The sequence below is a fragment of the Carettochelys insculpta genome, chromosome 14 (genome assembly GCF_033958435.1).
Source record: "Carettochelys insculpta isolate YL-2023 chromosome 14, ASM3395843v1, whole genome shotgun sequence".
Taxonomy (NCBI): Eukaryota; Metazoa; Chordata; order Testudines; family Carettochelyidae; genus Carettochelys; species Carettochelys insculpta.
In genome coordinates this window covers 32,178,377-32,190,989 of record NC_134150.1, presented here as the reverse complement: position 1 = coordinate 32,190,989, position 12,613 = coordinate 32,178,377, and positions in this window count along the sequence as shown.

Below are 12,613 nucleotides of genomic sequence, written 5' to 3'. Positions count from 1 at the left end.
TGCCTTTCCAGAAGAAGGTGTAACCTCCTTTTGTTTGCAGACGGATCCTCCCTCTGCCAGTCTGGTCTTGCTCAGGGAGGTTATGTCAATGTTATAATGTGCCAGTTCTCTTGCTATGAGGGCCATTCTTCTCTCAGGCCTCATAGCATTCTCCCTGTCCAAGAGGGTGTGAATGTTCCATGCTGCAAATATCATCTTTCTTTTCACAGTTTTTCGACTGCTGTGAGGGTAAAACTGTCAGCTGTGGCATGCTGGCTATTTTGGCTGGGACAAGCAATTTTTGGGACACCTTTTCTAGTCCTTTCCCTCATTTTGAGGGTGAGCAGTGCTGTTCCTATAAAGGCCTGCTCATTTGCCTGGGACGCTGCCAAACTCCTCTGTCATCCCAGGGTCAGAGTCAAGTGACCAAAGTCCACAGGCTGCCTCCAAGCAGGTTTGGAGCTACGACTCCCAGTGGTCACCTCCACCTGTTGCTTCGCGCTTCCGCCATCGCTGTAGGACTTTGAGGTAGACAGAAGTTATGAGAATGCGCAAAAAACCTGTGCAGGAGAATGTTTAAAGTGGAAATGCCATTGCATGGGGCAGTTCCACTCTCTCGACCTCAGAAGCTTGGTTCCAGTGGCATGAAAAGTCATCATGGCGGAGACTTCCTAGGCTGCAGTGGATGGCCATGCTATCTCTGATGCCTTGTCATGCCCTTCGCTCTCCACAGAGCATTGCAGAACTGCCTTCCTGGTTGTTGGATCTTGCTGTTGATCTCATTCGCCCAGACTGCTGGGGCTGACTTTGCATGCTGGGATAGGCAATTCCCTATCTTAGTGCAGGTTTCAGACCTTCCGGTTACCCTCACCTGGTTTAGCCTGCCTGTTGAAGCAGTTTATCAGGGTGTGGCCACTGCATGCTACAGCTTCTTGGAGCCACAGGTGAGAGCTGGGTGACAGGTGGGAACCAAAGGTGCAAGAACTGCCCCAAAGAGACACAACAAGTCCCCACACCAGAGGTGCTACCCCTCCCTGGACACCCCATATACCACTTTGTCAAATACATACATTCCAATTGCATGAGATACCTGTTGTCCACCCATGTAATTTCTTATGTCGGGTCCACTCCATTGCTCTTTGAATAAGAATTGAAATAGGCTTTATCTAAAACCACCAAAGGCAATAGGATATGTATTTACCCAAAACAACTGAAATCAATAGAAAGATTCTTATTCGTTTATTACACATTGAACCTCTCTAATCAGGAACTCTCTCATCTGGCAAACTCCATAATCCAGCATGATTTTAGCTAGCCAGACAGCCACTCATCATCGGTGTGGCCAAATTTCCATGGTCCCATGAGGTTTGTTTCCAGCCACCAGTTCTGGGTCTCAGTGTGCTGTGCTTTTGTTTACTGTAATTTACCCCAAGTGTCTTCTAAGAGCCCAGCAAGCAGTGAAAGTGGTGGTAATGAGTTAGAAAATATTGACCTCACCTTGTCAGCAAATTCCATTGTCTGGCATTGGTCAGATCCCAAGAGTGCTGGATGAGAGAGGTTCAACCTGTATTTGGTCTTTGGACCAGGTTGCTGATAGCTATCCATGTCCCATCCTTGTCTTCCGCACATTAAGACATATATTACTCCAGTACGCTTCCTTCATTATCCCTTTGATTCTTTCCACTGCAAGATAGCTTTTGTTTCCCCATCTGGAGACTAAGCCACAGTTTAATTTGACTGTGCTAAAGAAAGCTAGTAGTTGATGTAGATACCAAGTACTGGATACTGCATCATATCGAATGTGAAGAACGTAAGGAAATACTGTTTATTTCCATTGACTTTTTAATTGGGTGTTTTCTCCAATATTTTGCTGTGTTACAATGTGTATAAACAACCTGGCGTCAGACAAGGACGTTGTGCTACAGAAAGCAGAGCCTTTAACAGATGAGCCTGGCAAAGCATCTGCAGCCAGTTGCACAGTCTGATCAGAAGGGCATAAATATGAACATGACAGCCACAAGTACATGGCACACTTTTCCATATGACATAAGGTCCAACAGGTGCAACTCATGGTGACCCTGCACAGGGAAAAAAACCTCTTGAATGGGTGGGAGTAGGGATGAATGATGGCACAGTCGTTATAGACCTGAGCCATGGCCTCCATCTTCTGGAGTCAGAATCCCATCTTTCATTTAAGATAAGGAAAATAAGCTTCTCATGTCTGTGAATAAGAGCTTGCAAATGTGAGTGAACTCACAGCAGACCAATTCTTTCTTCTTAATAGGCTACTAAATTCCTGGGAGCTTCTGAGGTTGCCTCATGTTATCTCTGTCTCTCCGGGACCCAGAGAAAAGTCAGAATCAGAGAAGATTAAGGTTGGAAGAGACATAGGGAGGTCATCCAGTCACTCCCCCCACACTCAAAGTAGGACTAATCCCAGCTAAATCATTCCAACCAGGACTTGGTCAACCCTGGCCTTGACAACCTCTAAGGATGGAGATTACACCACCTCCCTAGGTAATCCATTCCAGTGCTTTGCCATCCTCCTAGTGAAATAGTTTTTTCCTAATAGCCATGTTAGTCTTCCTCCAACTACAACTTGAGAAAATTGCTTTTTGTTCTGTCATCTGCCACCAGTGAGAATAGCCAAGCTCCTTCCTCTTTGAACTCCCTTCCGGTACTTAAATGCTGCTATCATATCTGCCCCTTATTCTTCTCTTCTGCAGACTCAGTTAGCCCTTTTTCCTCAGCTCCTCTCACAGGAAAAAGCCCTTGCTGCCACTCCTGGGGAGAGAAGAATATAGGGCCCTGTACACCTTGCTTTTCTGAGTGGTAAATCCATGATAGAGCATTGGCTGTGGAGCAACTAAGATCTTCATGCCATGTCTAACCTGGGGTGAGGAAAGGAAAGAAAAGGTGTAAGTCAGTGAAATGGTGCTGTTAGTACTGTATGTCAATGAGATGTTACTTTGTCTCGTTAGAATGTCTGAATTTATTAAATAAACAATTGTTATGAGTCATGAGTCAAAAGTCTGGAAAAGCACATTAGCAGATTGCATGCCAGAATAAACTTTTAAGTAAATCACTGTTATTACGATAACACCACATTTGAATTAAGCTTGTTAGAAATCCCCTTCAGAAATTAACTCAGCCATTCTTAATGGTATTTGTGGGTTTTTTACAACCACATTCACTTCAGTCCTCTTTGAAATACAAACAGTTCTAAAAAGCAAGATGGTTTTATATATATGAAACGGTTTGAGACTCTGGCTTAGTGGCTGGAAGAGTATTGTTCTCCCTGAGCTAAGAAGACTGTTGCATCAGAATTCAGCATGTTTGTATGTAGCGGCTTGTTGGAGGTGACATGGAGGTGAGCAGTTGCTTTATGCAGTGTAGTACCTGTATTTCTTCAGTTTAGAAAAGAAGAAATGACAGGAATAAATTGTGAAAATGGAGCCTCTCTGGTGGGAGGTATTTTTTATCACACACACATTTAGTCCAGATCATTTTCAACTTACACTTCCACCAAGACTCATCTTTGCTTTAACAAGTGTTTTTTATTAACTGAAATGATGGGTTTTTTCATTGTGAACTGAAATCTCCTTTTCTTGTTTTGAAAAGAGCATTTATCTAACGGATTATTTTAAACAGCTGAAACTCAATATGTTGAAGAGACAGTTGTGAATTCTTTGTCCATAATTGAAAAAATATATTAGTTTTGCTTTAAAGTGTGAATAAGGATATGGCAACTATCTGTGCTGACTCAGATTGCCTTACTTCCATGCTGGCATGACCTCCAAAGGGAGTTAAGACAAAATTACTTGTGGAGAGGAGAAATTCTATCTAGAACTGTGAAGCAAAAGTTAACTATTCAAAGCTGCCTGCAAAATATTTAGGACACTGCCTGTCCTCATGGCCAATTCTTTTTTGTACTTAGCACAGATTTTTCCTACATTAATATGTCTGAAAATGGGTATCTTAAAAAAAAATTCACTTTTGAAGTTGCAAGGCTTTCATCTGAAAATGCAAGTAAAAAATGCCACATAAAAATAATGAAGCATCCTCATAACTGCATATATAGCATTACTCACTTTCAGCCACCTCCAGCTATACATTATTGTTCAGTTGTGAGTGTCTCAAAACATGCAATAGCCACCCAGGAATCAGAATGGCCAGTATCTTCAAAATAGTCTTAAGAGATGGCCAAACACTCACTCTTAATTAATTGCTCCAGCTGTCAGCTTAATCTGTTCACATCAGGCTTCTGAAGCCATCTGGTCCATACTGGCATGCTCAGAAGACTAACTTTGCTTTGAGCTCCAGAATTTTGTTTGAAGGCTACAGCTCCACTAACTAGTAAGAAGTGTCAGTATGGAGTGGTTTTAAATGAGCTCCTGGCACAAATTGGATGGAAATAAAACAGATGGCTAGCTTTAGTCCACGGATCATGGTTAAGTTTGTTAGAAAGCAGTGTAAGAGTCAAGGTAAATATTCAAATGTCATGCTACATTCATATATGCAACATGAATCCTAAGTGTCTCAAAAAGGAAGTGTTTGATATTAGTTGCCTTATTATGCCACTTGCATGGGTAAGAAGAGACAGCAATGTAGCATGATCCACTGGTTCATACATATTGGTTTTGCAGTAACTTGTGTTTGCAAGTTAAATCTTAAGCTGGCCACCCAGAATTCCATGTTCTCTCTTTTCATACTGCTCCCAGGGAATTTTTATTTTCCACACACAACAATAAATCCCCAGGCGAGCTTTCCAGCCGTGTCACTCCCTTTCACATGCTCTCAGTTTGTATGGGTCTTTGCCAATCTTTCCCAGATGTTTTGGTACAGCCCTTATCTTCATATGCTGTGAAGCCTAGGTAGCAGAATTCCTTCTGTTGCACAGCTTCTTCATTACCAGTTTCTGTTGTTGTTGGACTCAGCTGCTTCCCTAGAAGGAGAGGAAGAAAAAGTTCACATTCTCACGTCGTCCAGAAACAACACTCACTTCAGCCACCCTTGCGGCTACCACCTTCACTGATTCCTCAGACTTAGCAATTAGGAAGGATATCATCATCATCATCATCATCATCATCATCATCATCATCACCATGATGCTATTCCCTGGACTGAGGCATCTGTTTCCTCAAATTCATATTCCACAATTGAACTATCAAGAACAATGTGCATCACCATCTCATGATACAGCCTGTATAGCTGAAGAGAGGAACAAAATACAGTTTTGCCAAACTCCTTTCCTGATGTTAAGCCCTTCTGTTTTCTGGCACCTCATTTTATTCTGACTATGGCATTCTGCTTATAAAAGGGAAGTGACAAAGCCTTTTCACTACAAAAGGCTAAAAATAGAGTCCTTTTCCAAGGGACAAAGTGCCATTTTGCATAGCGGTTGCAGAGCCTCTGGGTATGTCTACACAGAAACTGGACACCTGTGGCTGGCCTGTGCCAGCTGACTGGGGCTTGTAGTGTTGTTTCATTGCAGTGTAGACTTCTGGGCTAGTGCCCAGCAGGGAAACCAATAGAACTGCTGGGCCCCTGGAGAAGGCAGGGGAGGGGCCTGGCTTTGCATTCCTGGAAGGGGGTGGAGCTAGGGGTAGCCAGCCCTCAGTGCAGTTGAGACTGTACTGCACCTTCTCCCCAGCCCTTAGTGCTGGTGGGAGCAGACTGCTGAGTGCCCTGTCAGTGACTTAAAGAACCTCAGGCTTTGGCTGCTGATGCAAAAGCAGCAGCAGCGGCTGGGAGCCCTTTTGAATTGCCAGACCCTGGGGCAATTGGCCCCTGTGCCCCACCCCTCATTGGTGGGCCTAGGACCATATGAGGTGGTTGCTGCAGGAGTCATTGGCTTTTCCATTGATTGATGGGGAAGTGAGCATTGGAACTTGCCTTTCACAACCAGTGATCTGCTAATATTACAATGTCTGCTCTGTGGAAATTGGCATAACAATATTGGTCTTTTCAGTCAGTGGCACAGCTAGACCACCAGAGGTCCTGAGTCAGATAACGCCAATAAAAGTGAACGGGGGCCCTTTGAGTGACAAGTAATTGCTCGGTCGGCTTTTGCCTAGCGCTGGCTCTGATTTCAGTTGAATCAGCTTGTTTCCCTCTCTGCCAGTCCCCAAATCATGCTTTATGTGAAATGTTAACAAAATGCCAATATAACATAAATGCGCATCCAAAATGGGAATTTCTGTCCATGTCTATCTGTCAGTCCATGCTAAATATGGCTAAAAGCAAGCTTTGGCTCCTTCACCCAAGCTCTTTCAACCACCCTCTTTTTCAAACACTGTCGACAACACAACCTTCCTGCCTGTCACTCAGGTCCATAATTTGACCATCACCTTCAACATGGAGCTCTCTCTAGGTCTTCACATTCAGGCTGTTACTTGAATTTTGTTGATCCTTTTGCACGATGTCTCCCAGACAGGGTTTTTTCTGCCCCTGAACATAGTAAAACTCTCACACAGGCTCTGATCTTGTTTTCTTGATTAGCATAACATCCTTTCCTCTGGTCTTGACAATTACAAACTTGACCTGCTGATGTCCATTCAGGAATATGTTGCAGAGAATCTTATTCCTAGCCTGTTGGCTTGAGCACATTACCCCTTTCTTCACATCCCTTCCCCACCTGCTTCTTTTCTGTTGCATAACATAAGCTGCTTGTTTTCCTTCTCATGACACTCCATTACCCATGCTTCACCTGCCTAGCATTTCTCCTTCACTAGCAACAGGTCAAGCTCCACCTTCAACGGGCCATGATATCAGCCTGTATTGCTCACCTGTAAACTCTTCAAACAGCTACCCTTGTGCTTCCTCTAGTGCTGCCCTCAGTCATGGGAAGAGCTTCCTACAAACCTCTACAGTTACCTCTTTATCGTCCTCAGATTCCTTGTTAAAGCTTGTGTAGAAAAACACTTGACAACAGTTAGGCTGCTGGTGTGACAAGGCCACAACCTAGGTCTACCGACTGCCCAGAGCCTGGTGATCCTGACTGCTCCCACCACTACTGCAGCGGTGGCAGTGACCAAAGCTTCAGGCTTTTAAATTTCCACCAGAGCCCTGCATGGTGCACTCTGGACAGCTCTAAGGGCTGGCTGGAGCAGGTGTAGCATAGTGCACTTTGGGTGTTACTGAGGCCTGGCTGTCCCCAGCCCCACCTCTTCTACCTGAGGTCCCAGCCCTTCTGGGAGTGTGGAGCCAGGATCCACCCCATCTTGCCTGTCTGTCAGACCCCTGCCACAGCCTGTCATGATAACCGGTATTGTCTCATTGTTCCCTTGTGCTCCCCTGTCTACATGTCTGAATAAATCCATTGGCATTTACACTTAGTCTCTACCCCCAAAGAATGTACAATCTGTCTTACTGTTTTCTGCTCAGCACTCTCTGTACTGCACTGAATGGGGTCCTGGCCCATAATGAAAGTTCCTAGGTGCTCTGGTGGTCATAACAATTAATTGGCTGCTGGGAAGTTAAAACAATTTATACTGGTAACCATTCATTCTCATCTGCAGGGGTTCATGTTCAGCTTTTAAATATAAACATGGATGATCTGTGCATTAAGGCAACTTCCCATAAAGATAATTACTACTCTTAATGAGATGTCCATCTAGGGGATATCCCCACAGGTTGTCTGTGGGTGCCATTAGAAACTTAACTCTGACATTCTTAGAGGGCTGGGTATCCCTTTTTCAAAGTATCAGCAGATATCACACCTGGGACTAGAGCATGAGATGGAGCATGTTGAGTACTGCAAAGGAGAAGGAGTGATTCTCACGGACAACAAAGGTCTCCTTTGCAGTCGTTGGAATCTGACACCTATCTGCAACACCAATCCGCATACTTGGGCCTTGCTCGTTGGCTATAGCCACTTGTGACAGACCCAGGCCAGCTGGCTGCCACACTCTAATGGAAGGCAGATGTGCTGGGCTCTGAGTAAACAGTTTCCTCTTCCCTGAGTAACCACGGACAAGCCTTGTGCAGCACAGTCAAGCAGGTATTGTGGGCTAATTAAGAAATTGGCAGAAGCAGCAGATTAAACAGTGCACCCACAGCCTATTAAGTCCAGCTGGGGGTTGTTTAAAAGGTCTCCCTGTAGGGATGGTAGGAACTCAGTGTTTGAGGGGTGAAGAGGTGCACTGGGTGAGAGCTGAGGCCTGTGAGCAAGCAACAAAATTCTGGTGGAGCAAGATGGATTCACCAAATAACAGAGGAAATGTACTGGGAGGTGGTGTTTGGGGAAGTGGCCTAGGGAAGAATCTTCCAAACTAGAAGTATTGGAAGCCCAATCTGTTGCCTCTGCCTTAAGATCCCTGTGCGGGAACCCTGGAGTGGAGGCCAGGCCTGTGGTTCCCCATACTCTCTCCATACCACTACAGGGACACACAACCCCCCCTCGAGAGGGAAAACCACAACTACGAGGGGTTTTTGCTCCAAAGTATCGACTAGCCTCTGATGAGGATGACTCCGTAGGCTGTGACCCTTGCCTATAGTAAAGCGGGAGGAGATGTGTGGAAGGTCTCAGTGAGCCTTTGATGCAAATACTATCTGCAAGAAGCGCAGACCCTCAGCACACGGCCAGAGCTTTGCCACATACTTGAAATATGAACTTTCAGCTAAAACTTTTAGGGAAGGGTGTGAACTCTTATTTCCAATACAAGCTGTGTACAAGCATTAACACACTTGTGGTCAGGCATTATGTTGTCTCACACATGCCTTAGCTTATACAGACTCTTAATTGCCTGAGACCCTGTTTGGAAACAAACAAGTGAGTGCAGAGAAGGGAGATCTAGCATATGAAGGCCACTTAGCCTCCCTATATAGAGTGAGCTGAATTGCTTTAAAATATCCAAACAAAATTGCTTGGGGAAAAAAGAGTCTTCTTTGGAAAAGCTAAGTGGGAAAGTGAAGCCATCAGCCCAGTATTCTAACAAAAAAGATACTGTGCCACAGCTGGATATGCACTTGTTAAGCTGGAGTATAGTTCTTATGTCTTGCCCCTTCTGTTCATGGAACTTTGTTCCCAGCTGAGATTGGGAAGCACTAGCTGATAATAAACTGTTCCAGTTTCCTTTATCATCTCAGGCTAAAGGGGCAGGAACTGCTCATAGTCCATTACATAGAAGATTCCCTATAAACCCTCATGTCAAAAGCCTCTTGCATAGGATTCCTACTGTTGCTTACACAAACAAAGAGAAACAACTAGAGGTGATGAGCTGATTTTGGATCAGAATGACATATATTAATCATTGGATTGTCAGAACAGAAAAATGATTTGTTCCGATGGCTGAGAGAAGGATAAGTCTCCTGTAATGAATTCATTACTAACACAGGGAGAGAGAAAAAAACCAAGCAGTCACACATTCACAAATCATCTGTCTTTTTACTAATATCTGTAGGTTTTGGCACCTCTAGAGTTCTAGCTCCCCAGAGAGGCACTTTCCTAATGTTCAGTAATGCATCTGTTATTATGAGAAGGATGTTAAGAGTTTTGAAAGCAGCAGCTCGGTTCAAGCAGCTGTTGTGTTGGAGCCTGCTAAGGCAGAAAAAAAAAAAGACACTTAAAGATGTTTAAATCAAGGCTCCCATGTGGTCTACCTCTCAGCCAAGAGAAGGGCCCTGGCATTGCAGCTGCCACCCATCTGCCACGGGGGAGGTTTTGTAATGGGCCTTCTTGGATTTGCACTTGGCTGCCCATTTGAGCCTGCAGCCAACATCAACTCTTCCACAATATTGTAGAAGCTGGATTCAGCTCTTCCTCCCAGCTTAGAATTCTCATGACCCTGATATTCCAGGGAAGTTGTCAGTTATAGTGAGTGACATGATAAATCTCAGACAACGAAAAATCTCAGCAGAGAGGTTTGTTAACTTTTTTATTTTGTTTTCCGTTTGGAGATTTCTTTCCCATGCGTAGTCCTATTTTCTAGGAAATGATATTTTCAGGGATATCTGGGATCCCACTACTCCCCAGCTGCAAGTATCTCCTGCCCCAGGTATGCTCTGGTCAGGTGGGCCCAGCAGAACATGGACATTTAAGCAGTGCTCCTCTCTTCATGACATCAATCCTGGGACTCCCTAAAATTCACTTGCAAGCCTCAGTTCCTCTAGCTCTAGTGCAACCCTAGCTTATTGGCCTCTGGAGAGGGGGCAGGAATGGGGCTCCCACTACATCCTGTGCAGTAATAGGCAACTTCTCTTCCTCTCAGAAGAACATAAGTATGGCCATACTGGGTCAGATCCAAGGTCCACCTGGCCCATATGCTGTCTTCCAACAGTGGCCAATGCCAAGTGTCCCAGGGAAATGAGCAGAACATATTCAATTATCCCTCCTCTGTCACCTTTCCTTAGCTTCTGACAAATGGAGGCTTGGGACACCTTTCCTATTCATCCTGGCTAATAGCTATTGATAGACCTACGCTTCATCAATTAAGCTAGCTCTCATTTGGACTCTGTTAAAGTCATGGCTTTCACAACTTCCTCTGGCAAGGAGTTCCATAGATTGACTGTGCATTGCATGAAGAAATAGCAACTTTTGTTTGTTTTAAAACCTGCTACCTATTAATTTCATTTGGTGGCATCCTTCCCTCTTCCTTGTCCTTCCAGCTCTAACAAGAGCTGGAGCCAGAGATTCAGCTAACATAGGGATATCTCCTTTTATCAGCAATATTTTGAAGAAACAATAACAAAATTCTTAACCAATACAGGTCCTTGTGCTCCCCCAATAACTTTGTCAGGTGTCCCCACCCCAGTGTGATAACCAGCACTTTACTTAATTTTGTTAATTTTGTTATGGAATGTTATCTGGTCTTCAGCTGTTAATAGCTACTTAAAGGCAGGATCTCCCTTCAGATACAAGGAATAGCAATTATGTCTTCATTACACAGCATAGTGGAGAGAAGAAAATGGGTGGCACAGCAGAAGTATCATGCAGACAGCCTGACCCTGCAATGTCATCTGCACAAGTGGACCTCTGCACAGGACTGTCCTTAGGGCAAGGTTTTTGCCTTGGGCCCTATGCTCCCACTGGCTGGGCCCCACTGACAGTATGACACCTTGGGCCCCACAAGCTCTTTGCCTGGACCTACCTCTGTACATGTGCAAACCATAATCCTGTGGACATCCCTGGTACTTGGTGTGGGTGTGAGGATCCACCAGCATGGATCTAGTAACAGGGCCGGGGCTACAAACACAACCTTTCTGAGGAAGAGCTGAGGGCTGCCAGTAATGTAATAGATAATGGGATAGGTGTCAAAAAGATGACACCTTTGCAGCATCCAGATTAAAGGATCATAGTATTTGTTTTTAGACTGTCCTGTGCTGTGTCATTCAGCTGCACTTATATACTTTTCAGAGGGTAGCCATAGAAGTGCAATACAAAACCCATATTACTAGCATACTTCTCCATTTGAGTGTGACCTTTACTTGCAGTGAAACTAGATTCTGCTACCCTTATTCATGTGATGCACTTCTCACTTCAGTTCCCATTAATTTAAACAGGGCTTTTTATGGAGATCGAAATTTGCTCATTTTGAAAGGCCTATGCACCACTTACAAGGTATTCTGTACCAAAGTAAGCCTCAATCTCGTTTAATGCGAGTAGGCATAGAAGAACTGGGCCCATAGTTTACGAGACTGTTTTTGTTTGTTTGAAGGGGACAAAATCAAAATCAGATTGATCTGAAGAAACAATTTTGTAAGTTGTCATTAACATAGTGTTGGAATTCTAATGCAGACACCAGTGGGAACCACACACATCCTTACGCTACAATTCTATTTGTCTCAGGAATACAAAAGCAAGTGGCTGTGTCCTTGTATCATATTAATGAATTTCTCTTTGTTGGTCTGTGCCAAGTTGCACATAAAACCATGTTTAAAGTTATAGCTTCAGCAGAACCACGTAGCTTGTCTAATGCCACATACTGAAAACTAGAAAGAGAAATGACTTCTTACAATTCAGCTTGACACTGTGCATCAAATTCTAAAAAAAAAAAGGCTCCAAGCCAGCTTTTTAAATGATAAGAATGCAAACTCCCATCCTTAAATCCTGAATATTGGTGCTCATGTTTTGTGTATTCCAAAATTTTGTGGAAAAAGTTTGTTTAAAAATTCAGATGAATATCTTTGGATTTTATTTTTTTGTAGTTTTTCCAGTGTTGTCAGCTCTTATTGTATTTGGTCATGTTCTTAAAGCCCCAGCTCCCAGAGTCATGTGATCATATTTGAATTTCAGGATATGTCTACACTTGAGCTGGAAGCATGCCTTCCAGCAGAGGTAGAGAGACATGTATTAACTTAAGAATAGCTAGAGAGGTAAAATAGCAGTGTGGCTGGCAAAGGGCAGCAGCCCTACTCATGACATTAGATACTGGTATGGGACCTGATGCTATAAGGCAGCTAAAAATGTAGGGCTAGATTCTCCAGTTATTTGTACTGGTTTTAGCCCCCAGTGTCGCATCATTGATTTCATTGCAGTTACTCCAGATTACTGTGAGAGAAGGAGAACACTCCTAGTATTAACTGGATTTCCTTCTTGGGGTGGGGGATTTGCCCCACATGAAATGCCCTCTCAGGTTAGTTTCTGAATATAATAATTTCTTCAGAATCTTTAAAACTGTAGCTAAAAAGACCT